General features: G+C 43.2%; 1 protein-coding gene across 1 annotated transcript in view; it reads left to right on the forward strand.

Annotated features, from left to right (window-relative positions):
* Positions 1-25,600, forward strand: part of SKAP1 (src kinase associated phosphoprotein 1) — a 293,527-nt gene that overhangs the window by 135,802 nt on the left and 132,125 nt on the right. The window lies entirely within an intron of this gene.

Consider the following 25,600-nt stretch of genomic DNA (forward strand, 5'->3'; position numbering starts at 1 on the left):
AGTGTTTTTCCCTTGGATCCCCCTTCTTACTTTCTAGTCTAATCACAGAGCACCACTGACATTATGGTTCTTCATCTTTTATGTTGATCCATGGTGCTGAGAACGAATGAAAACATTTCCAAACTGGATGGTGCAAAGTTTAATTTTAACAGGGCATATTGACTCAGCCCATAGTCCTGGGCCAAAGCTGGTTCCAGGAACAAGGCTCCAAACTGGGCTTCCCAAGCATATGAACCTGTTCTTTACAAATGATATGCCAGGAGCTCCAGGCAAGTAAGCCAAGAGACTAGATTGTACTGGGTCTAGATAATTCCTATGATCCAAGACTACCCAATATTGAGCTATCCACACAGGTGGGGTGGGGGGCACCTTGCAAAAAAGGAGGAGATTAGAAACCGGTCTATAATTGTCCCGGCTGAAGGGATAGTAGCTAGCTTTTCCCCAGTTGCAAGCTAGCTCACTACTGTTCCCGGTCACTTGAATCTTGCTGTTCTATAAGGAAGCATTTTCTACCTCCAACACCCATTTGCTGGTCCCCTTCTGGCAGTCTTAATCTACCAAGGTGGGCAATGGTTGAGAGGACAAATGTCTGGCTTCAAACTTCAAAGGCTGTTGTCAGCTTCCTCAGGTTGCACAAGTTGAAAAGTATTCATAATAACTGGAAAAGTCTTCGTCATAGCAGAATAAGTAGATACTTAAGAAGCATTGCCAGACTCGGTGATTAGCTTGTAGTCCATATCAGAATAAATATGAACAATTTTTTCCTCAAAGTGTTATGCAAACTGTGCATAGTGGGCTGCTGCTGCTTCCTTTCTACTCTCATGGAAGGTAGTATAATATAGCAGAGAAACACTAGCTGTTCCCATGATGTCTGGTGACTCATCTCACCAAAGAATTGCCTAAATATGTCAACCAAGAATGTACATTTTAACATTTGCTTGTTTGTCTTTTATTTTATTTGCACTGAGGAAAAATTCATAAGCTTATCTAATTTTATTGTCAGAGTCTCTCATTCCACAAATATTACCATTTTCTGAAATTTAAGAGAGTCTGCCCATCAAACAGTATATTTGGCAGGTGGGCTGTAGATTTGGCATATGCTACCAACCTTAACACCAAAACAGAAAATAAGTCACCTATTAAATACATACAGCTGAAGGGTATGCTGTGCAATTGATTTGTTCACCTGTTAGCTGTAATTGAATTCACCTTTTAGCTCCTTCTCATGCCCCCACCCCCAAGACAGCATAAAAAAGCAACCCAACTTCAAAATTTTGTGGGTCATATAATGTGTTCTTCTCTGGCTTCTTTAAAACATTGTGATCAAATAAAGTATACTTGGTGAAGTTAGACCTGCTGCTAAAATTAACAAAAAATTGATTTGTTGTTATACCCCTCTACTAGCAAACTTGGTATCGTAGTCCTCCTATATAAATCAGCAGGGCACAGTTGATAAGGCTTGAAAATGCTTGTCCACTTGTTCTGGTAACCTCCAAGTTAGACTACTGTAATGTGTGGTATAGGAGGCTGCCTTTGAAGACTGTATAAAATATGACAGCTTGATTGTTAAGGCAAGAATGCATGAAACGGTTCTGGCCTGACTGCACTGGCTGCAAATTTGTCTCCAAGCACAATTCAAAGTGCCGATTTTGATCTTTAAACCCTTACATTGCTTTGGACTCCTGTATCTAAAGGACTGCCTCTCCCCGTATTAATCTGCATTAAAAGCAGGTGCAGAACAGGGTTGGTTGTTGCTGCGTCCGAAGGAGAGTCTGAAGGGCAAGTCATAGAAGCATGGAGACATTGCTACCAGGTGTCTGTTGGGGTTCATAGGGCAATAAGGTAGGGAGGTCAAGCAGTAGGTTAAGCCAGAGGCAATGATAGGCATGGCCTTTCTCTCTCTTCCCTTCTGAGTTCTATAAGGACAACACTGAGACTAAGGAGAAGGAGGCTGACAGGCAGTGTCACCCATTAGACTGACTGTAAGAAGGCAGGCAGGTCAGGGCAGACTGAGGGCAGGCTGAGCTTGGTGGGGCAGTGCCCCATTCACCCTAATGGACCAGCCTCCATGGCATGGAGGACCACAGTTGATCCCCAGGTCTGAAGTTGACTGATCTAGCAGATTAATGCATGCTTAGCTAGAAGCCCTTTTTCTTAGATGGAAGAATAATCTTCTGAGGTTAGAAGATGCCAACTTCAACATACACCTTTTCCTTAGTTGATACAACTGACTTGCTTGAAAAGATTTCTACAGATTTGCCAGCATTTCCTAATGCTAAAATAAACATTCCTTTATCACATGTTTTCAGTTCTATTTCTTTGCTAACCTTGTCAAATCAAGTATGTTATTCACAATATGCTTCTTCTTACTTCTCTAGGTCTTTCCTTTTCCACATTTGTCAGTAAATTATTTCTCCTACTATTGATAAAGTACCTGAAAACTAGTTAATATCAAGACACGTATGGAGATAGGACATCATAATGACTTTACCTTAATCTAGACCAAGGATGCGAAACCTGTGGACTTCCTGATGTTGTTGGGCTACATTTCCTATTAGTTGCAGCCAGCGGGGCTACTGGTCAAGGGTGATAGGAGTTGTAGTCCAGTAACATCTGGAGAATCAACTGAGATAAAAAAAGTACCAAAAATAGAATAATATTAAATTAAAAACAGGAGGAATAGAAGGCCGTAAAACAAAACAACAAAACAAAACAAAAACCAATTAAGAGACAGTCTGCTTGTAAAATAATTGAATCTTAAACTGTTGTTAAAGGAAGGGCAACATTTTTCTTGAAGGGTTGGTGAGTTTTTTCCAGAGCTTCAAGCAGCATTCAAGTTTTTAGCAGTTTCCAGTACGTATTTGTAAATAAGCAGTGAGGGAGGGGTTAAGCACCTGCCTGTCCACTCAGAGTCACTGCTCCTAAATTGATTTTCATTTTAACAAACAAGAACAAATGCCAGAAGTAGTCAGATCAAAGAGCCAGGAAAGCTTGATAAAAGTGCTGCTGCATTATCCATTAACCATGTTGTTGACCCTATCAGGTGGCTGACTTACTGTGAGCCAGGGAAATCCTTCATGACCTTGTTCTTACTTCTGAGCCAATGTAGCTTCTTAAAGGGCAATGGCTGCCAGCCAAGCATTCTGTCATTAAGAGCCAGTGAAGTGTAGGATTTGTGTGTGTTAAACCTGGACTAGGCAGAACCAGGTCTAACTCTCCAGCCACCTGTGGAGGTATATGGTGACCTTGGACAAGTGACTCTCTCAGCCTAGTCAACCTCACAATTGTGTTTAGGGGGGGGGGGAATCCGTACATACAAATGTGTTAGTTTTCTCTGAGGTTTCAGCCTGGACTTTTTGTGCCTTGTGTTCTTGGTGTGCTTTTGTGAGCATGAGGCTGGACTTTCAGGGTATTGGGCTGGATTGTCATGGCCCTGGCCTTGAACAGCAGCTAGGACTCGGACAAAGAGCTAGTTGGATCCAGGTCATCAGTGCCACTTGAAAAGCCTAGCAGCCATGAGCCCCTGGAACTTTCATTCCTGAAACAGACCTACTCTATCCCACCCCCACCACACCCCCACCCCTACTAAAGACAACTCTTCTTGAGTCCAAAACCCCTGTGGGATTGAGGTGTATCACTCCACTCGCTTCTCAGTTCCCAGAGGCTGTGAGACAGGTGTATGGAGCACACTAGAATATAAGTAATGGAAAGGCAATTGAGTGCTCAATTGTAGACTGCCTCGTTAAGGATCTCCCCTCTTTAGTGAGTGAGGGTGGGGTATTTGGGAGAGGTAGAGATAACTCAGTTGGTAGATTATGAGACTCTTAATCCCAGGGTCATGGGTTCCAGCCCCACATTGGGTAAAAGATTCCTGCATTGCTGGTGGTTGGACTAAATGAACTTTGCTTGGCTCCAGTGATCTGTCCATGGTTCTGCAAGCCTTGTGTCCTAGCGTTCTTCAGACCCCCAACCTGCATCTGCATCCTCTCTCTCTCTCTCTGTAGCTCTCTGCTATTCTTGCCCTCCAGGATTTTAATCATTGGACTGGATTGTCTTCTTCATCAATCTCAGTTCTCCCCAGCATTCTAGTCTGCTGGCTAAGCCTCCTGCCTCTCTTGCTGTCCATGGGTTCTTCCTTCTCCAAGACAAGGGAAAAAATGGGGAAGTGTTTGACTTCCGTAAAGCAGCCAAATTCTGCATCCTTTTTTAAGGTTCTATGGTCCTGTTTGACAAAAACATAGGTACTTAGTGTGTGGTACCGTACTTAGAGTTGTTCTGTAACTCACCTGCTTGGAATCCATAACAATCCTGAGACCTGCATTTCTGTTGGACAAACTCCCAAGAACGTCATTTTCTGATGACGGGTTATGGGAGTCAGCAGTGTTCAGTAGGATACTATGTTCAAGAGTCCTGCTTACCATATTCTGCACCCCACAGGTTATTGGACATCATATTGTATTTTAAAGCTTTAATGTGTGTATCTGGAGTTTGTCATATTAAGTTCAAAAATTCAGATATTAGAAGGAGATTCTTGCAGTTTGAGTGCTGTGGATCACCTGGTAGCTGCTCGTTTACCCTCTTTGTGAGAAATGTCTATCCTGCAAAGAGACCGTTGATATGGGATCTCTGGATTTCACTTTCATTGATGTTATGCAAAAACATGTAGCTTTGGATATATTCACTGTGCCTGTGGTGGGGAGCAAAATGTGTATGTCCATCTAGTGCACCCCACTCCCCAAAAAGCATTTCTTTCTCTCTCCCCTCTCTCTTTTAATTCATTTTAATTGTGGAAGCTCCTTGTATGTCTGTATTTTTCCCAGGATTAACAGCCAAATCCAGAGTGCTCCATTTTGTAAATCATCTTATTTCTACTAAACATCCGCTCCCCTGAAAGGACTCTGCAGAATCCCATAAAACATTATTTATCTGTGTGCGTTAGCCACACGCCACTGTAATTTCCAAAATAAATGCTGGGTGTAAATTGTTGTTTATGTCAGAGCCTGACTGTCTTTATGAGAAACAAAAGTGAGAATGGGAAATCTTCACAGGTTTTTTATTTCTTCCGCTGAAGCCTCTCCTGCACGAAGAGAGGGGGGAGAGGGAGTGTGCACGCTTGGTGGAGTGCTATAATGAAAAGCTATAAAGACTAGCAACTGAAAACCCATGTATTAGGGAATTGCCTCTTTATAGGGTGGCTGCCTTTGGAAACGGGGACCCCTGATTTTCATAATAGCACAGTGAATTAACGTTAGTTTGCACATATTTAAAACCACCCACTAAAAAAACAGAGCCTTGTGTGGCACCTTAAAGACTGGTAAATTTATTATAAGCTTGCATGGACTGGAGTCCACTTCCTCAGCCTTCAAGCACAAGTACATCTAATGAAGTGGACTCCAGCCCATAGGAAGTTTATGCCATAATAAATTTGTTAGTCTTTAAGGCAGATGTGGGGAATGAAACTTGGCTTTCCAGAAGTTGCTGGAATTATCATGCAAACTCTCCACCTCTGAATTTGCTTAGAGATGTTCAAAACTATGTTTTTCTATATTTGGTTTTCATTTGTGTGTTTTTTTCAACATTTCCAAATATGGCTGCTATATATTTCAGCGATTTTAGAAAAAAAACAGCTATACAAATGTACCTTAAATTTATTGCCTAAAAATTCCACAGTTATTTAATTTTGTAAGAGTCCTCAAAGTAAAATTTCAAAAGCAATATTTGATGATGTTCAAAATTCAGAGTTGAATTGAAGTCCATAAATCAAAACGTATGTGAATTTGTTTCAGGTGTACTTTTTCTTCCACTTTTGCCATGATTTTTTATTTTATTTTTAAGATAATGATTCTTAGCACTCTTCAGGCATTATAATTCCCCATATGAGTAGCATTGAGGGGGGAGGGGGCAACAAGGACGAGCACATTAAGCTTGCAACCCAGCCACCGCCCTCATCAAGCCTCTCCATAAAGGAGTGTGAATATTTCAAGTAGGGAGACTAGACTAGAACAGGAAGCAGTTCATCCTCCAACTTATGGTTGGGTGAAGATGATAATGATGGGAGTGGAGGTAGCATGCTCATCCTTGCTCCTCCCCAATATTTTAAATCATGATAAAAGTAGAATGTCTGAACAGGGCTGTGGAAATGCAGAAAGTAGTGCAGGAATTTTCATACCCTGTGCTATTTCACAATTTTGTAAAGGCCCTTTGCATTTCATTCTTTAAAGTTCTTTTTGGGTTAATCTCTTCCCTAAGGCATTGTTTCAGCATCTATTAAGCCTTTAAAAAATGGGGACAAGGAAGCCTACTTCCTTCCTTGACATTAATGCCCCATCTCCACAGAATCTTAAACTTTTTTTGCAGGATGTATGATTATTGCTTAAGAGCTACCTTAAAAATAAAAAGGGGTGGGGAAAGGGAGACAGACTTTCTTCCAAGAGCTAGATTATCTCTACTGTTCAGCAAGGATGTGTTTGCTTCCTCTTTTTTATTTAACCACATAGTACTATTGCAGAAACAGGGCTTTATGATCATGGGGGTGCATTATTCCTAAAAAGTGATCATTTGTACAGCACCCCTGTTTCTAGAATTCTCATCCGGAAGAGAATCAGACCATAAAGGCAGTCTTGAACTTCCCAGAACTTGGTGAGAGAGGAGGCAGAGATAGTCTAAAATGACTTTGTTTTTGGTGTTTGTTGAAATTTTGCCAGAGTCCTGAATTTTTTTAGGACAAACAACACACATTTTTGGTGTGACCGATATGTGTGCAATTGTGCGTACACGCACAGCCCTGAACCCGGAAGCGTCATAAAAGATGTCATTGAGAGGCTAGAACAGGAGCAGAGCATGGATGGGGCAGGAAAGGAACGGGGTGTTTCAATTGCACATGATTTCATGCAAGCGCACAATCACCTGGAATCCAACCCCCATACAAATGAGGGGTTGCCTGCACAGCATTTCTAGCAAAAATCACAACTGCTCAATGGTTCAGTTTTGTAAATGATTGCCAGCGTGTTCAAGCACTGCTCAGGCACCACTAGAAAGATTTTTCAGGATGTTAGCCATGGAGAAGGAGAGGGGACCCTCTAGTAACCGACTTCCTCTCTCAGTCAAGTTGGAATGCTGAAATTTATTGGATCACTTATTATAGATCTCCCCCTCAGCATCTCAAACCGCTGCCCTTTTGGCTAGGATGGCCACACAACCCAATATATATGTATAAAACAAAAGGTCAAAATTCTGTTTAAGAAAGTAGCTCCAGCACAGTGGTGACCATTATGTTATCTACAGGAAGTTGCCTTTGGTAATCTGCTTTTGAAACAAGTGTCTTTTTATTCTCACCAGTACCCACCTGTTGCTATTATTGGAGAGTTTTATTCTGGGGGGTTTTGTGGGGTTTCTAACAAGGCTCAACTAGAGGCAGCCGAATAAAGAGGCAAAGTGCCTTAGTGCAATTCTGGGGTATGATTAAGGGCAGCAGAGTGTCCTGCAACCCACAGAACACAATTCACCAGTATATTTTCTTTCTTCGCTCCCATTCAATTTCAACAGGGCAGGCACAGGAGACTTTTCAAGTGGTCTGTATCACATCATGTCATGTGGCAGATTGGAGTTTGCCATTTGGATTTTCCACTTCAGATACCAAAATACATGCAATGTACCATAGCATTGATTTCAACTGGAACCTAACTTTGGACTGCTGAAGTAATTTTTTTTAAAAAAGGTTTCCCTCTGCATAGAGTTGAGTGCTTTCCCCTGATGCTCAGACAGTTGTCTGGCATGGAAACAGATACTGGATACAAACCCTGGGTCCTAAGCCCTGCTCGTTTCCTTTCAGGCAGCTGTGCTTTACAGAACTTCAGTTGACTCTCTGAGGCGGACTTCTTATTGACTTGCTCCCTAGTAATTTGTTTAGGATTGCAGCCATAGGCAGAATTCAACAAGTAGTTCACTTGCACACGCCCCATCAAAATGAATGTGTGGGGATGTTAGAAACATTCATGTATCTATTATTTTGTGCACTGCTCTAGATTCTTATCAAAATATTCATAAAACTCATACTAAGGCAGTGATGGTTGGCAAGGGGGCGGGGCGGGTTGAAGAAACCACATGCTGAAGCACAGATGCCGAAAAACACACAGAGCTAGACACCCAATACACATTTATTCCATCGTCAAATGGTGCACCTGCAGAATAGTGTAATGATTCGAGTATTGGTCTGAGATGAGGAAGACTTGGATTAAAATTCCTATTCAGCCATAAATTACTAGGACCATAAATTACTATGACCTTGGACCAGTAAGTACCTCTCAGCCTAACCTGCTCAGCAGGGTTGTGAAGATAAAATGGGGAGAGGGCAGGCCAAGTGCCCTGCTTTCAGATTTTGGGAGGAGGTATGATATTAATGTAATAACTGAATACAGACACATGTGAAAATATGCTTGACTATCGTCTTGCAGCTTCAAGTCAACAGAATCTCAATCACAAGTGGGGACATCCCTTGCTATTTCAATATTTCAAAAGTTGTTAAATAGCTCCTCCCCTCCCCTTTCAGGTTGTTTATCCAGGAAGCATTATTCCCGTTGGTATCTTGGTTACAGGAATTGCATCACACAGAGCTTTTTTTTAAAAGGCCTATTGCTCAAAGATCACAGTTTAATTCCACCACTGTCACCTATGCTCTTTTTCGCCTCTGTTGACTTGGCTTAAAAATTAACAACAGGAAATAAGCTGGCCCAGATGTGAGAGATTGAGGGAGAGAGGTATTTATGACCTGACAGAAAGATAAAGATAGAGATGAATCCAAAGCTGCCTGGTCGTTGGGAATGGGGTGGGGAGGAAGTGTTTATGGCCCCATCTGCTGGCATTTTCAATACGATGGCACCCGGTTTTATGACAGCAGCCACCATTGCAACTTCCTTCCATTTGGGGGCTAATCAGCTCATTTCAAGATGTTCTCACACAGACTATGATGAGCTGTCCCTTTGTTTGGGGCAGCAGGCAAAGAAGGAGGCAGTTGTGTGGTTTAACAGGCATGGGTTGAAAATATGGACACCGTTGAGACAACTGGTTTTGCACTTCAGTTGAAGGCCTAGAAAAACTGGGTTCTGCTTCTTGTTTCTTGTTGGTGAAACATACTGGGCAGGGGTCATGATATTTTATTAATTTATCTATTTATGCTGAAAGATGCAAACTACATTGTGGAGTTAGGTCCAGAACTATCTCTGCCCATAGCAACGGAAGGTTCCAGTAATGTGTTATGCATGTTGAAATCAACCCAGATTTGCTTCCCCACTACCACCATTCCACTACAAGAGCTTGCAAAATTGGTTTTGCTTCACTATGACAAAAGATGGCCTTGCTTTCCACTTTCCGTTGTACCAAGTGTGTCCATAGGCACATACACACGTACATTGAGAGCTGTGCTTTCTTCACATTTTAAAAATGTAACATTTTGAACCTGCAAGTAAGCAAAGTAAAGGAAGTTTGGGTTGATGGCAAGGAAAAATGGGTGTTTTATTTTTTTATTTAAAAAAGGAAAATTCCCTGGATGCCAAGATGCAGGTTTGGGGCAAGTACTCTTTGAAGAAATATTTAACCCCAGCAGAGATTTAAAATCACTAAATATAGGCTGTTGGACCTTTTAAAACACTCCCTTGTGAGTTCCAAAACTTCCCTCTTCCCTTGGCATAGGAAAGGCCACACATTTGGTAAGATGAAAATGGTTTAGTTACAAACTCTCCACACGTCAGGTTCCTGTACCTTTCCATACACCAGTCTGAAAACACAGGCAGTAAATATTGGCTTAGTTACAGTGGTGAAAGTTCCTAAAATGTTGCTGTAAGAACATGAGTATGGCTTGTAAGAGCCATGCGGTCTGAGGTTAGAGGCTGGTTATCCCACAGTTTGCATAAAGTTGCTTATTTTGCATAGTATATTCTGCTTCTACTTGTTAAGGACCTACAGGAGTCCCTGAAACCTTAACCAACCTGCTCAGCTTCTCACACAAACCACAACACCCATTTCATCAGGCAATGTGAAATACTTTGAAAGCTGTCTTTGTCAATAGACTCACTCTGGGAATGAGGAGAAGTGGCCAGACATCCTGCTCCAGTCACTGCGGCTTTAATTAAAAATGTGGGAGCTTTCTGGCAAGATGAGGGAAGAAATCCCTCTACCCAAAGCTGCTTTCTCAGGCAGTGACTTAAAAAAGAGGGAAAAGAACCCACCATTGGTAAGTTCACCTCTTGAAACAAACAAACGATGTTGACCTCAAAGTGGTTAGAGCAGAAAAATGAAAGTATAATTTGGGGGGGGGGGTTCTTGACACAACACCAATTGCTTAGAGGTGGCTTTAAGAAGGTTTAGACATAATTTCAATAAGCAACTATCTCGGTGGCTTCTAATCATGGTGGTGGTGTGGAACCTCCAACTTCAGTGGCTTTATTCCTTTGAATAGGGAAGTAGCAGCAGAAGAGGGCTATTGCCTTTGAGTCCTGCTTCTGAGCTTCTCAAATAAATCTGGTTGATTACCATGAGAATAAAGTTGCTGGACTAGACGGATTTGTGGTCTGATACAGCAAGGCTGTTCTTAACGTTCATTACTCATTTTGCAGACTTTCTGTTCCAGCATAGCCATGTATATTTCCCTCAGTACTTATACCAAAAGTTCCCCACCCCTAACAATAAGCTTTGCAGCAGAACCAGACTTCTAAACTGTTTTCTTCCTGTCTCCTTGTTGACTACTACTTTTCTTCCCCCCCTCTTCTCTCTCTTTTATTAACGACACCACTGCGTAGTGGAGAATTGCAGGTTGAATGGGAATTGTTTCCTCCTTGCATCTGAAAAGAGCTTGAGCCATCCCCCTCCTCCTCAGAGGAATACTCTTAATGGGCTCCGTAAATTTGGTTGAATCAGGGTCAGCCCCATGCATTAAGCTCTTTAATAGCAGGAAAAGATTATACCATAAAACTGTGCACTTGGAGAATTATCTCTCTTTCCTTCATCCAGTGCTTTACAGGAGGCAAGCTGGGTTTTGAATAACCTCATTTTTGTAGGTTGATGGAGGGGGGGTAAGGCTGAAACTGGAGCCTAGGGCAAGGAAGGGATCACAAATGGACATGCTCCAAGTAAGATTTTTCTGGGTCCAAGTCAGTCTGAAAATATAAACGCAATTCCATTCTTCTTGGACAATGAAATAAAAGGTTGTATATTGTTTCTGAAATGGAATATAGGGGGCCTTTTACTGGCATTTTTCTTCCTGACAAAATAATGATTTAGGCTGCAGTCCTAGCCCTACTGAATCCTTTAGGAGTCTTTAGAGGCACTGTTACTTGTCATGGTTTCTTCCTCCACTTGTCTTCCCCCATTTTCTCCCAGTAGCATGCTTGGTTGAGCTACTGCTACTTTTTTCCTTGAACTGCTGGGGCCTGGATCACTTGTACCCCTCCATTTCCCTTTCCCTTTCCCTACTCTGTGGTTGGGGAAACTTGTCAGATGCAGTGGGGGGGGGGGCAGGAACCTTTGTGCCTGCTCTAAGAAGCAGACCACAGAGAGAAGTAAAGTAGCAGGATATATAGCATGGTGGGCTCTTCAACACTATGGTTCCTTTAATGAAGGACACTGATTATTTGGAAGGGTTTTTGGGTGGGTAAAGGTAAAGGGACCCATGACCATTAGGTCCAGTCGTGACCGACTCTGGGGTTGCGGCACTCATCTCGCGTTATTGGCCGATGGAGCCGGTGTACAGCTTCCAGGTCATGTGGGTCATTTTGGGTGGGTAGTTGCCCATAAATGGGTAGTTGCACATAAATCCATATTTAATTTAATTTATTATTTAAAGAATTTGTATAATAAATACAATGAAATGATGTAAAATTTTCCACATTTCATCTTCCGAGGTAAATTCAGATGTCTTGAAGGTCTCATAATACTAGGGTGCTCAAAAGAAGCTGGGAACTGACAAACCAATCTAAAGGAACTGGGAGTCACCCAAAGATAAACTTTTGGGAATTGGGAGCCGTGACGCTGACCCTTCTAGTATTCTATTAGCATATCTAGGACGGCCATGTCTTCCTGCACACAGACAAAATCTTGTTGAACATGTGTTTAAACAAGCCAGGAGGTATGCATTCCTTTCCCTTCACCAGGAAACCAAAAAATATTTAAGTTAACGGAACTCTTTCATCAAAGCAAGACATATTGCAGCAGTTACAAATGCAGAACCTGAATGGACTCTTAACAAGAAAGTCTTCCAACAAATAACCAGATGACTTGGTCACCTCAGTTAGATTTGTTTGCAAGAAAATGTGCAGTTATCTCTGTTTATGACCAGGCTGCAGTTGGACAGATGCTTTAGTACAGGAATGGCCAAAGGAGCTCTTCCACCATTTGGACTCATCTCCAGAGTTGTAGGTAGATTAAAACATAAAAGAGGAGAGGGCATACTGAGAGCTGGGATTTTTCCCCTTTTCATAATCATGGTGCTGCTCCTCTTGTATGCATTTCTCCCCCATCACTAGTAAGTATCCTTCTGCCTGCCTTAAGAACAGGAGTTCACAGTTAGTATAACATTACTTTTTTCTCTTCCTGCAAATATCCTGGCTTGTCTTAACATTGAACTCAGCAGTGGCTTCCACAAATATTTACACCGTTAATATTACTAGGTGCCAAAGAGCCCAGGAAAACAACAGTGTTGAAAAATCCCAGGAAGGAACATCTTATCACACCTGTCATTCCCCACCCCGTTGCCATGGTGATAATCTGTTCTGTGGGATAGATATTGGGTGAAGAGAGAAGGACATACAATAACATAACCAGCTTGTGATAGCCAACTTTCTGGGCAAAAAAGGTTGCGATCCACATACTCTCATTCACATAAAAATATTTAAGGATGGGTAGGAATGGACTGATTTTGTACCATTTAAATCTCACCGATTCTCAGCCATATGCCTACTCCATCCCATTTTGGGGGGGAAACACATTTAAATTCTATGCATATTATGCACATTTTTTGCATAAAGTAAGCACTTTCCAATGTGCTTACCTGAAAAATATGCATCCTGTACACATCCTTTACAAAAAGTATTACTTTTGGCAATACCTTTTGCACACCAAAACAGCCTCAGATAACCTGGAGAAGTGTGTAATCTGGTTGAGAGTTGCATTCCAATCTTCAAGCAAGTTTGGGAGCTTCAGATCAGATTGGTCCACTGTAAACGGCAAACCGAATGAATTGCTTCCTCATTCCTAGGGATGGGTACATCTCAGTGCTCCATAAAATAATTAGATTTCCTAGATTATCCCCCCCCCCCCCAAAAAAATATTTATCAATCCAGATTCTGAACTATTTCCAGACATGGATCTTCCTGCTTCAGCCCTGATACATTAACATTGATCAAGGATTCATTCATTTATATTTGCATACCAGGCTCCAATACAACCTGGTGAGGTCCGGTACAGGGATGGGCTCCTTGGGCCTGCAGTAGATTCCAGAAAGACAAGCACACCTGAATTCCTTACCCCAGAATTCATTGCTAAATTTGAGTTACTCATGGAACATTATAACAAACCAGGAACAGCAGCTAACAGTAAAAGGTAAAGGGACCCCTGACCATTAGGTCCAGTCATGACCGACTCTGGGGTTGCGGCGCTCATCTTGCGTTATTGGCCGAGGGAGCTGGTTTACAGCTTCCAAGTCATGTGGCCAGCATGACAAAGCCACTTCTGGCGAACCAGAGCAGCACACGGAAACGCCTTTTACCTTCCCGCTTGGAGCGGTACCTATTTATCTACTTGCACTTTGACGTGCTTTCGAACTGCTAGGTTGGCAGGAGCTGGAACCGAGCAATGGGAGCTCACCCCGTCGCTGGGATTCGAACCGCTGACCTTCTGATCAGCAAGCCCTAGGCTCTGTGGTTTAACCCACAGTGCCACCTGCATCCCTAAAAAAGAAGCTGAAGGAGCAGGCTTTCATCAGCTGCCACTTTTTAGGGAGAGAGCAAGGGAAATTTACGGGAGTGGAGGGGAAAAAACTGCTTTGCTGAAGAACATGTATGTTTAGCATGGTGAGGATTAGAGTGCACCCAGGAAGGAGGAAGCATACAAGGCAGAACACCTTGTTTTTAGTGTTGCTTCTAAATCAAGTGCTAATGAAAGAAACGGAGACACTGTAGGTTTCATGAAAGGTGAGTTTTAAAAAAACTTTTCAAATCAGAGTCAATGCTGCCAAGTATTGATTCTTTCAAATGTTTGATCTGAATCTGAGTTTTTGTTTCAGCCTATGCTTGCTAACAGAACCCTGAAACAGGGAAGAAACCTTCATTTGCCCTGGATCCTGGCTTCCTTTCTCTTACTTAGTTAGCTTTAGCCCTGCAATTGGCTGGCTTCAAATTTATATATAAAATAATAATGAGAGAGGCTGCTCTGAACATGTGCAGAGTGCCCATACATTTCTACTGAATATTATTGACAACAGTCATCATTTTATAATACAGGTGGGTCTTGCAACAAAATGTTAGTGTGCAGAGTGCTCCTGTTCACTGTTCCAGCCAGCCAGGCATGCACATGATACCCTATTTCATTCTCTCTGGTTTTCAGCTCCCCACTCAAGTCAATCGGCATGCTCAGGCCATTGATCACACTCCATCCTTACTGGGCTACCCACTGCAAGATTTGTTGTACTTCTGCAAACCTTGGGTTTTTCCCAAGTTTGCTGATCCTTCCTCTTGTGCACGGATGATACTGTTTCGACTACACGGGATCACAGTACTCACCTCTGACCTCCAGAAATGGAATGATTTTAAGAGTCTAAATATTTGGGAATAGAGAAAAGGGATTCCAGGTGAAAGAGAGCGGCTTTTTGATTGGATAGACCCCGGGACCTGTCCTCACCCCCCTCCTGTGTCTTCATGCCCTCCATGCAGCGGGCAATTGGTGTGGTTGAGCATGTGGCTTAGATGGGTGGCTTCAGTTGGCTCTCTGTGGCATCGCTAATAATCTCAGGAAAAGGGAAAGCATGCACACAGGCTTTCTTGCGGAGTGGTAAACTCAGCAGGCTGAGCCTTCGATCAGACCTGTAATAGCTTCAAGGTGGGAGAAGGGGGAGATATAAAAAATGGTGAGTGTTTAAATTGTTAATGGGTTTCATGTTCTTGTCACTGTCGAAGGTTTGTTCCCCTTTTATAAACTCATAGTTTTCAGCTGACATTGCCTTTATGTGAGCTATCAGCCAGGCGGTGATGGTGTTCCCGTGTTAGACCGTTACTGCCGGATTGTATTTGCAGTAAAGGAGGAGAATGGAGGCTGTAAATCCTACGATTCAAGATTTAAAGTCCTGCTAAGCTGCAGTTTTAGGCCCATGTTCCAAGGAAGTCCATTCTCCTCCAGTAGAATTACACCCCTCAGAACGTTTCTTCTCCCATCACCGATCAACAATATCCATGGATCAGGTGATATTTTTTTTCCAAAGGTACTTAATACAGTTAATTCAGTTTAAAGGAGCTAAACAGACCGAGGGGAGGGGGAGTTCTTTTCCACATGTCAGGTGCACATACTTAACTCCAGCATACAGTACTGTTCAAGCCCTGCCACCTTTTCAAAAAAGCATAAACATGGGACTTAATTCTTTCAAAAATAAAGGAGCATGGGGATATCCGAAAGAATAATCAGGAAGCAAATTCATGCATTCAAAGCAGCAGAAAGAAAACCAAGTACTATTGCCTCAAATCAATGCTTAACAAGTAGTGTTTTTTATTATTATCATACTATTCATAAGAGAACTTCTGGTCCTGCTTAAATTCTAAAATGAGAAAATCGAAGCTTTTTGGCTAAAGCCTGTTATAATCCTTGGAATTTGTAGGCTAGGCTTGTTTACTAAGTAGTGAGGGAAAGGCTCTTTGCACATGTTCCATAGTATTCTTTATTTGTACTAAACAGAGTTTTGGCTCTAATCACAGGGTTTTTTGACTGAACCCAAACTAACCTTGAAGGAAGGGGGATAATTAAAGCAGAATACATTATCTGCTTTGATGCTGATTGGTTTTCCCAGTTGCAATGCATTTGCATCTTAGTTTAGTAATATTTTTCCTAGCCAGGGCTAATCCATCTTAATTTAGATATTGGAGCCACTTAACTTGGCAGAGTAAAAAGTAAATACAGGTTTGAGAATTTTGAGTACTGTATTAAGTTGAGAAGTGTCAATCTTGTTAAGATTGTTGAGTTAAGAAGTAGCTATGCAGCAAACAAGTAAAAAAAGGGTTTAAAAGTAACCCTGTTTAGTAATTTTAAAACATAGGAACCCCGACCTAGAGAATTAGTGGTAGCAACATTGTGTGGGAATGCATTGCATAGCATACCAGTGGGGCCCTTTATTCACTGCAAGCTTGTGCACCAGGCACAGTTTTTCATGACATTTTCATGCATTGCAGGGGGTTGGACTAGATGACCCTCGGGATCTCTTCCAACTCTACAATTCTATGAGAGCTGCTAGCACACAGTGGTATTCTATGGACTGTGTGTATTATGTGTACAGTAGTATAAAAATACTGTGGGATTGGCACTTGTGAAAAGAACATTCTGAGAAGAAAAATGAAATAAGAACTTTTAATATTTTGGAACAAGTGGTAGCCTTGTTCTGTGCTTATTGTGCAATATTTGGCCCCACACAACAGATTGCCTTCTTAAGAAGAGGTTGCCATTCCCTCCCCCTTAACTGGAGCACCCACCACCACTGCTATAGGGAAACTTTACCCACCCACACCTTTCCCTGTAAACCCATCTCCCAGCATTCATTCCAGCTTGAAGCAAACCCACTACTTACCAGATCTCACCTAGGTGTATAGCTTCCTAGGACAATTCTAAGGAATTCAGGTCAGGTGTGTGCTCGGAAGTTGTAAGTAATCTGTTCCTAATGGGGGAAAACACCCTTTTATCATTTCAGTTACAGTGGTGCCTCGCTTAACAAATGCCCTGCTTAACGAAATTTCCGCTTAACAAAAGGTTTTTTCTAGTGGAGGTTGCCTCGCTAGACGAATTCGTTTTACGAAAAATTCGTCTAGTGAATCGCGGTTTCCCATAGGAATGCATTGAAATTCAATTAATGCGTTCCTATGGGCAAAAAAAAATAAAAATAATAATTCAATGCATTCCTATGGGATTCACTAGACTAATTTTTCATTATAAGAAAAGACCCGTGGAACGAATTAAATTCGTCTAGCGAGGCACCACTATACTTCCATTAATCATTAGGCCATATCCTAAAATGTTTGGTTAAGGGAGTGTTGTTGTTTTTAAGAAAGAAGGTATCAGAAAGAAGTTGACACCATCTAGGTTGCTTCGGATAGCCTACCTGTCAGGGCTGCTTCACGTAAAATAATGTTTCTTTACACAGACGTCACAATTGCGCACACACCATGGAATCCCATATGACTCATAAAAGTGTGCTGCCTCTTTTAATTCTTGTCCATGTGTTGGGGAGCCAGGGCTGCTTATGACTTCCCAGCCTGTATAAGCAGGGAAATGGGCGCCTTTGAATTCATCACACATAATTAGCGCAATTTGCTCTGCATGCATGAAGGTGTGAAGCGGCCACTAGCTTCAGCTCTGTAGAATGCCACAGAAGCCGCTGCTCCCTCCTCTCTATACATCCCTTTTGTCAGCTGTGTCCCAAATGTATGCAATTTCTGCAACACAACAAGCTATTTTGTAGCCCATTTAGCCGTTTGCTTTGGACAACCTCCCCAAGCTGCCAGCTCATGAGCCTAGGGCCTGGTGTTTAAGAGAGCTAATTTTCATAATTGCACTCCTCCTCTCTCTTATCCCCCCCCCCCACCTAGCCACCCATGTGTATGTACAGAAGGTCTTGCTCTCCTGGGACCCATCACTCCCTTTGCCTGAAGAAACAGCTGAAGTTCATCTCGGGGTCACAATTAGATGCTACTTCCTGTTAAGGAAGCATGGTGTGCTCAGTGAGCTGAGGCGGATGCCTATTGTTGATGATGGAAAGGAATTTTTGGTTGAGGCAGCTTTTTTCAATGCTGTATGGTGTCGTCACCCAAGTTCAGGTGGGTGTGGCCACTACGATAACTGCTTGTGCACTTGTGTTTGAAAATGCAGGGTTGGGGATGCTGCTACACGAACATCCCCTGTGTACACATGTATACATGACTGGACCAACACTTTTTGGTGCCTGAAGTAGAAATTCCAGATGGCATCTCCTCCCTCCCCTAGTTTCCAAGTAATCAAAATGCTTAACTATGTAATTTAAAATAAAGAAAGCAACCCCTGAAAGGAACTCTGTTATATACATATCTTGTTCAAATTAGAGGATGTTGCCTTCTTGCCAGAGACCCAGTCTAGTGTACTGGAATGCTGTGTTTAGGTTCATGTGTAAAACTCTATACTTCAAAACTTGCTCAGCAATGAAGCTCGGGGGATGCCCTTGGGTATGTCAGTGTCTCTGTGCACCTTAACTTTGCAGCCAATGTGGCACAGTGATTTTACTGCGACCCCTTCAAATCTCCACTTGGTCATGAAACCCAGTAGGTGACCTTGAGCTAGTTCAATATCTCTCAGGGTAACCTACCTCACAGGGTTGTTGTGTGGGCAAAGTGGAAGATGGAGAATCATCTCTGCCTTGAGCTTCTTGAAGGAAATGCAAGATACAAATGTAGTAAATAAATAAAACAACGTACCATATAAGTTAAGGAGATAAAACTCCCACTTTGAGGTTCCTATACATTGCCTTTACAGCATCTGGAAGTTTTGCCATTTTAAGAAAAAATATATTGGCTGCTTGGAATTGACCCATAAAGGTTGTTCTTATGTTCCTATTGCTGGGTAGTAAGAAAAGCCTATAGCACCATCTACTGGTGGAGGTACAATGTCATACATCTTAAAACATCTTGGTCCCTGATATAAGAAAATCCTCAAAGGGTGTTTCCAGATAGTTTTATGTTTTGCAGGGGAATTCAAGCACATACTGGAACTTCATAGCTGGACTTGCTCCAAACAAGGTTCCGCAGCCTAATTACTATTATTTTAGGTTTTCTGTCAAAGATGGGATTTTAAAACTCTGTTTTTTAAGAACCAAGTGGCAACCCTACTTCAGGTATACAAGACCCACACTTTGAATGGTGCTCATAAACGTACTGGGAGCCATTGTAGATCCTTTAGGAACGGTGTTACATGGTCCCGGCGGCTGCTCCTAAGCTTGAAGTTTTGCTATCAAGGAGGGGATTTTAAAACTCTGTTCATCTCACATTCGTGGGTATCTAGAGGGATATATTTCAATTAACATATACTCTTCTTCCTGTTAAAACCCATCCCACACAATGACAAGATCCTGAAATTTTGGGAAATTCTCCTTAAAATGATCTACAACATGTTTAGGAATGATGAGTCTGTAGGTTGCCATCTTAATGTGATTTCAAGGTGTGATGTGCACACAGCCTTAGAGTTAAGAAAATAGAGGCATGAAAAGGCTATATGGTTCAACCTTGTGCTCAACCAGATATTCAGAACAAAAAATATAATCTGGGGACCACAGCTGAGAATCTGCCAAACTGTCAACATCTGTGGACAAGTCAAGCCAGGGAGCCAAGCCACATGCACCAGTGACGGGTGACGCTAATGATGATGATTTTTTTAAAAAAATTGATATGCCACTCATCTCCTCTGGGCCTTGGAGCTCCTCCTACCTTCAGAGTTCCTTCTCCTTATCATGGCAAGTATCTCACCATCATCTGACAGAAAAGAAAAGCCTATAGCACCATCTTTTCTTACTTCATCGTATCTGAAGAAGTGTGCATGCACACGAAAGCTCATACCAAAATAAAAACTTAGTTGGTCTTTAAGGTGCTACTGAAGGAATTTTTTTATTTTACTTCGACCCAGACCAACACGGCTACCTGCCTGTAACCATCATCTGACAGGCATCCCTCTTGCAGGGTACTATAAGGCATGCTTGTAAAGCGGCACTTTGTGACATCAGCTGACAAACAGGGGCCAGGCTGCTGGGTTGTCAGGCAGCTGAATTAAGAAAAATAAAATCAGGGGCGTCAAAGTGTGCTGGGATGAGGCCACCGTGGGTCAGGCTACCGAGGGTGCTGTTGGGGTGTGTGGTTGTGCCTCCCCTTGTTCTGCATCTTGCTCCCCTGCCCGTTCTTTTAGCTGCTTGATAGAATCATAGCATGGTAGAGTTGGAAGGGATCCCAAGGGTCATCCAGTCAAACCCCTGGCAATGCCAGGATCCTGCCCACAGCCAGCCCTGGCTGGTCTCCAAACTCTGACCATCTTCTTACCAGCCAGGTGCACTGACCCCTTGAAATTCTGCATGCGGTGGAGAAAGTGGAGAGAGAAACTTTTTGCTCTCTCTCTCAGGACATTGATATGAGAGCCACACCGTGCAGCCCTGTCAATATATCAAGGGCCGTCACAGGGAGGCGTGAGCAAGCTTGTTTTATCCTGCTCCAGAACCCCTCCGGACCTCAAGCCATGGCTTCAAGCTACAAGAAAGGAGATTCCGACTAAACTTCAGGAAAAGCTTTCTGACAGGAAGAAATCCATCGGAAGGTGGTAGATTCTTCCTTGGAGGTTTTTCAGCATGACTATCTGCCATAGATGCTTTTACTGAGATTCCTGCATTGCAGGGCGTTGGTCTAGATGACCCTCGGGGTTTCTTCCAACTCTACAATTCTATGATCCTATGATGTAAAGGGCATCCAATGAGCATTTAAAGCACATGACGTTGCCCAAATGATCCTGGGCATTGTAGCTTTCCTCTCACAGACCTACAATTCCCAGAACCCATAAGAAACTACAATTCCAAGAATTGTTTTGGGGAAGAAACCTGCTTTTTAGAACAGGGAGGAGAACCTGCAGCTCACTCCCCCCAATTTCCTAGGAAGCAGGAATGGGAAGCTTATGTGCTTCTAATAGGATGACTTGACAGAGCAGGATGTATAAAATGTTGCTCCAAAAGTTGGGTGCCTCCCTCTCTCTGCCGAGTGGTGGCAAGAGCCCATGGGGTTCCAGGTTCTCACCTTTGGAAAACTTGAGACATGGCGGAGACTGCTGTAGCTTTAAGAAAGAGTACAGCAGAGTCCTTGCAAGAGGGACTTGTCCTCCACAGCAGGGCAGCCAGCCTTCCCAAGTTGGATTCCAGAATTCTGGCAGAGAGTGAAGATTGGAGGAGGCTTGGAAAGCAAGTTGGAATGTTGGTGGGGAGGCAGTTGAGAGTGTTGAGAGCGGTGGGTTCTAGAAGGCAGCACTTTGTGGAGGACCTGAAGCTGGGCTGGACAGCTATTCAGCTTAGCATCAGTATGACAGTTGCCATTGCCCTCGTTTGATGGTGACTAAAAAGGAACAGAGACGCAGAGAGGGACTGTGAGTCCTGTGGAGGCCGGGGAATGTGGCAGTCCCATGCCCAGTGAAGAGGGGCTGTGCCAGCTGCCCAGGAACAGCATTTCCCCTATTTAGGAGGGCCACGGAGCCGGGGATTGGCTAGCATTGCTAATGCCCATATGCCTTGCACCACCCTCTCCAATTACCTGGAAAGCAGCTCTACAGATCTGGGCTATGCCTGATTATCGTCTTCCCAAGCAACTTAAGAATGTAATGCTGGTGGTCAACAAGAGAGGTTTAAAGACTCTCTCAAGGCAAATCTAAAAGAAATGTAGTATACACAATCGGGAAACGCTGGCCTGTTAGCGCTCCAGTTGGAGAACAGCCTTTACCAACGGTGTTATGGACTTTGAAGACACTCAAACTCAGGACAAAAGGGAGAAGCATGTTTGGCAAACCCTCACCATAATCAACTCCAGCCTGGAAACCTATACCCCACTGTGGAAGGACATGTGGATCCAGAATTGGCCTCCACAGACTCTTATGGGCTCATTGTTAAGACCGTGTTCATGAAAAGAGGAGACTTTTTGGCTGCTGCTTCAGAGACAGGCCAGCCGGGATGGAGCCGAGATGCCCGTACGGTGGCAAAGTGGAGAAAAATTCTAAGATCAGGTAGGAGGAAATGCCGATTGGGTGCCCTATATGATAGGAATGCTTCCTTCCCATGTCCCCCACTCTCATGCTCCAGACTGGTGCTAGCATGGCTGGGAGCCAGGCCTCTGCTGATGTCTCCATTTTCTTTGCAAGGACGGAGCCTTTCCCCAGTGTTTAGCTTGTTCTGGCCAAATCCCTGGAGAGACGTGATGACCCTCAGGTACTGGGGCAGAGGGAAGGAAGAGGTCCTTCTGAAACACCTTTTGGGAGTCGTAGGAACCTTCTCCTCACCTGTGGCTTCCAGCAAGTGCTTTTCAGAAGCATTGCTCTCTCCAACTGTGGAGGCTGAGCATAACCATCATGGCTACTTGCCTTGGGTAGGCCTCCCCTCCATGCAATTGTCTCACCCTATTAGAAAGCTATCTCATCCAAGATGCTCTTGTGGGGCATCTGATTCTCATTGGCTTTCTTCTTCCTGCAAGGAGGTGACTCTTGTGAGAACGGCTGTTTGTTGTTGTTCTCTCACCTTGAACACACTACAGGATTGGCAGCATACTCCAAGACTGTGAAAGTGGAGTGAGAAGCTGTTAAATGTTTGGTGTTTGGTGCCTGCTGATTCCCTTTTGTCTTTGCAGTGAGGGAGCCATTCCCAGACATTTATCTTGTTCTGGCCAAATCCCTGGGGAGACTTGACCGACCCTCAGGTATGGAGGCAGAGGGCAGGAACCAAAGACTTCCATAGCAAGGTCTTATGCAGGGCCTGCCCACTTACCTTCTGGCAGTCCTACACATAGAGTGCCAGGTGAGTGGGTGGAGAATCCAAGCCACAACTGAGGCCAGATATTGGGCACAGTTGGCTTTTATAGCCAGGGAGCAGACCAGAAGGAGGTTTTCCCTGTGGTTCGCTCCGTAACTTGCGTCCCAAAGTTTGCCCGTTATTGGCTGAAACTGTGGATGAGCCCCAGAAGTCAGTGTGGCCAGCAGAGAAGGAAGTGACGTCCTCCCCCAGCCAAAGCTGGATGGATACCCTGCCGCCTGCCCTGCTCCGCAACTGCCTCCTTGCCACCTCCCCATAGCTGGCAGGTAAGCGGCCATTATATATATATATAGTCTCGGAGAGAGCTCTGTAAAGTGACTTTGCAAGTGTTATGAGAAAAAAAACTGCTCCCTTTCCTTTTGGGGTGCCCAAGAGCTCATATAGAATCCTTTTGTAGGTTCTCTGTCGGTGGGAAAAAATAATAGAGACCAACCAGAGAATATTGAGACGCAAAGCAGCTAGTAAGCCTGATCTTTATTAAAGCTGTTGCAACAGGGTGCTCCCCCTACACGCGTGAGAGAGGAGGAGGACCCCGAGCCATGCACACAAGCCCTTATATAGACATTTTAAATTGCCTGCCCTGGAGTCCAAGACCACCCCCAGAAACATCATACATACATCTACATCACAGAAGGGGTGTGGCCCAAGACCACCCGTTAATACCCCAGAGAAGGGGTGGAAATCTGGGTGTGTTGTTTCTTCCTGTCTGCCAAGTTACCTGATTGGATTACCTGGGCATCCTGGCCACTCTTTTGTTTTGATAACTACTCAATTCCTGAATCCAGGTCACAGGCTCACACCCTATTCATATCTTAAAAGGTAAAGGGACCCCTAAACGTTAGGTCCAGTTGCGGACAACTCTGGGGTTGCGGCACTCATCTCGCTTTACTAGCGTGCAGCTTCCGGGTCATGTGGCCAGCATGACTCAGCCGCTTCTGACGAACCAGAGCACTGCACGGAAACGCTGTTTACCTTCCCGCCAGAGAAGGTATCTACTTTATCTACTTGCACTTTGACGTGATTTCGAACTGCTAGGTTGGCAGGAGATTCTTATCTTAAGTGTGCTTAAGACAGGATTTGTGGAAGAGACAATGGGGAGATTTCCCATTTCCTTCGACCTTGCAGAGAAATATTTGAGGTCATTTTGGGAAAGAGAAAATGGTTTCAGGACTTTTCTGTGGGTTTCAGACATGTGGTTTACATATTTGTATGTATTAGCTTGCTAGAATTGTGAATATCTATTTTATACTAGCTGGCCCTGCCACGTGTTGCTGTGATTCCCCCCACCCTGTGCCGATCCATGACGTATCCTGCCCCCTCCTCCCCCCCCGGCTTATCCCTGTGATTTCCCCCACTCTGTCCCAACCCATGACGTATCATGTCAAGTTTGTAGTCTACCAGGACTCCTAGATCCTTTTCACATGTACTGCTCTCAAGCCAGGTGTCTCCCATCCTGTATTTGTGCCTTTCATTTTTATTTTTTTTTGCCCAAGTGTAGTACTTTACATTTCTCCTTGTTAAAATTCATATTGTTTGCTTTGGCCCAGTTGTCTAAGGTCATTCTGTAGTGTGATTCTGTCCTCTGGACAGAATGCATTTTCGTCTGAGTGGTGTGTTTTGAAACACAGGGTTTGGTTTTTTTTACCAGGCACAGGTGTGACATCTGTCTTTCAAAACGGTACGGGGTTACTTTCATATTCCCATGCGGCATTGTGTCAAAATTTGAATGCAATCGGTCAAGCGGTTTTGGTGAAACGAAACGTGGATACTAACGGACATGGCCAGTATATATATATATATATATATATATATATATATATATATATATATATATATATATTGTGTGTGTGTGCCCTTAAAATTCTTATAACACAAGTTATTTTCAAATTGATTCCTCCTCACAGAAGGAATGCACAAATAACTGTTATAAATTACTTATCAGTTAATGGTTGTGACATGCATAGAAATAATACATTACCTATTAATGTGTGTAACAGTTCTGCAGCACCTTTCTGTAAAAAAGGTTTCAGAGGGGAAGAATTTTAGAACTAAGAAGCAGCTGCCTGCCGCCTCCCAGCTCCAAGAAGCACCACTGGGTAGTTTTTAGAATCATAGAGTTGGAAGAGACCCTGAGGATCATCTAGTCCAACCCCCTGCAATGCAATAATAGGCAGCTTTGGAGTCAACCTTGCAACCTTGGTATTATCAGCACCACGCTCTAACCAACTGAGCTATCCAGGCAGGATCCTATAGGTTTTCAAATGCAGTTTGAATGTTTAAAACCTCATGGGTGGAATAGCTAGGCTAGGGGAATAAATTTGGAGAAAACTTTTCTCTTCCCACACACCCTGTAAATTCCTGCCTCACAAAGCTGCTTTCCTTCCTTCAGTACCACATTCCCCTCCCCCAACCCAGCTGCCAATAATTTTGCTCTCAGGATAGTTATCCAACTTTTAAAAAGTTTTATGGAGTAGGAAATGATATTCCTTTCAAAAAACCAAACAGGTTGTACTAGGCTTCCTATCCCACCCCCAGTAATGCCCCACTATTCCAAAATAATGTTTTTGTTTCTAAAGAGTAATGATTATGATGATAATTTATATCCTGCCCAACTGGCTGGGTTTCCCCAGCCACTTTGGGTAGTTTACAACATATATAAAAACACAACAAAAATCAAACATTTAAAAAACACCAAATATCCTATACAAGCAACAAACAAATAATAACAACAGTAATAAACAGTTTCCAATTATACCCAAATTCAAATAACCGCTAACCCCAACTAAATATTTA

This window comes from Zootoca vivipara, chromosome 13, assembly GCF_963506605.1.
Source record: "Zootoca vivipara chromosome 13, rZooViv1.1, whole genome shotgun sequence".
Classification (NCBI taxonomy): domain Eukaryota; kingdom Metazoa; phylum Chordata; class Lepidosauria; order Squamata; family Lacertidae; genus Zootoca; species Zootoca vivipara.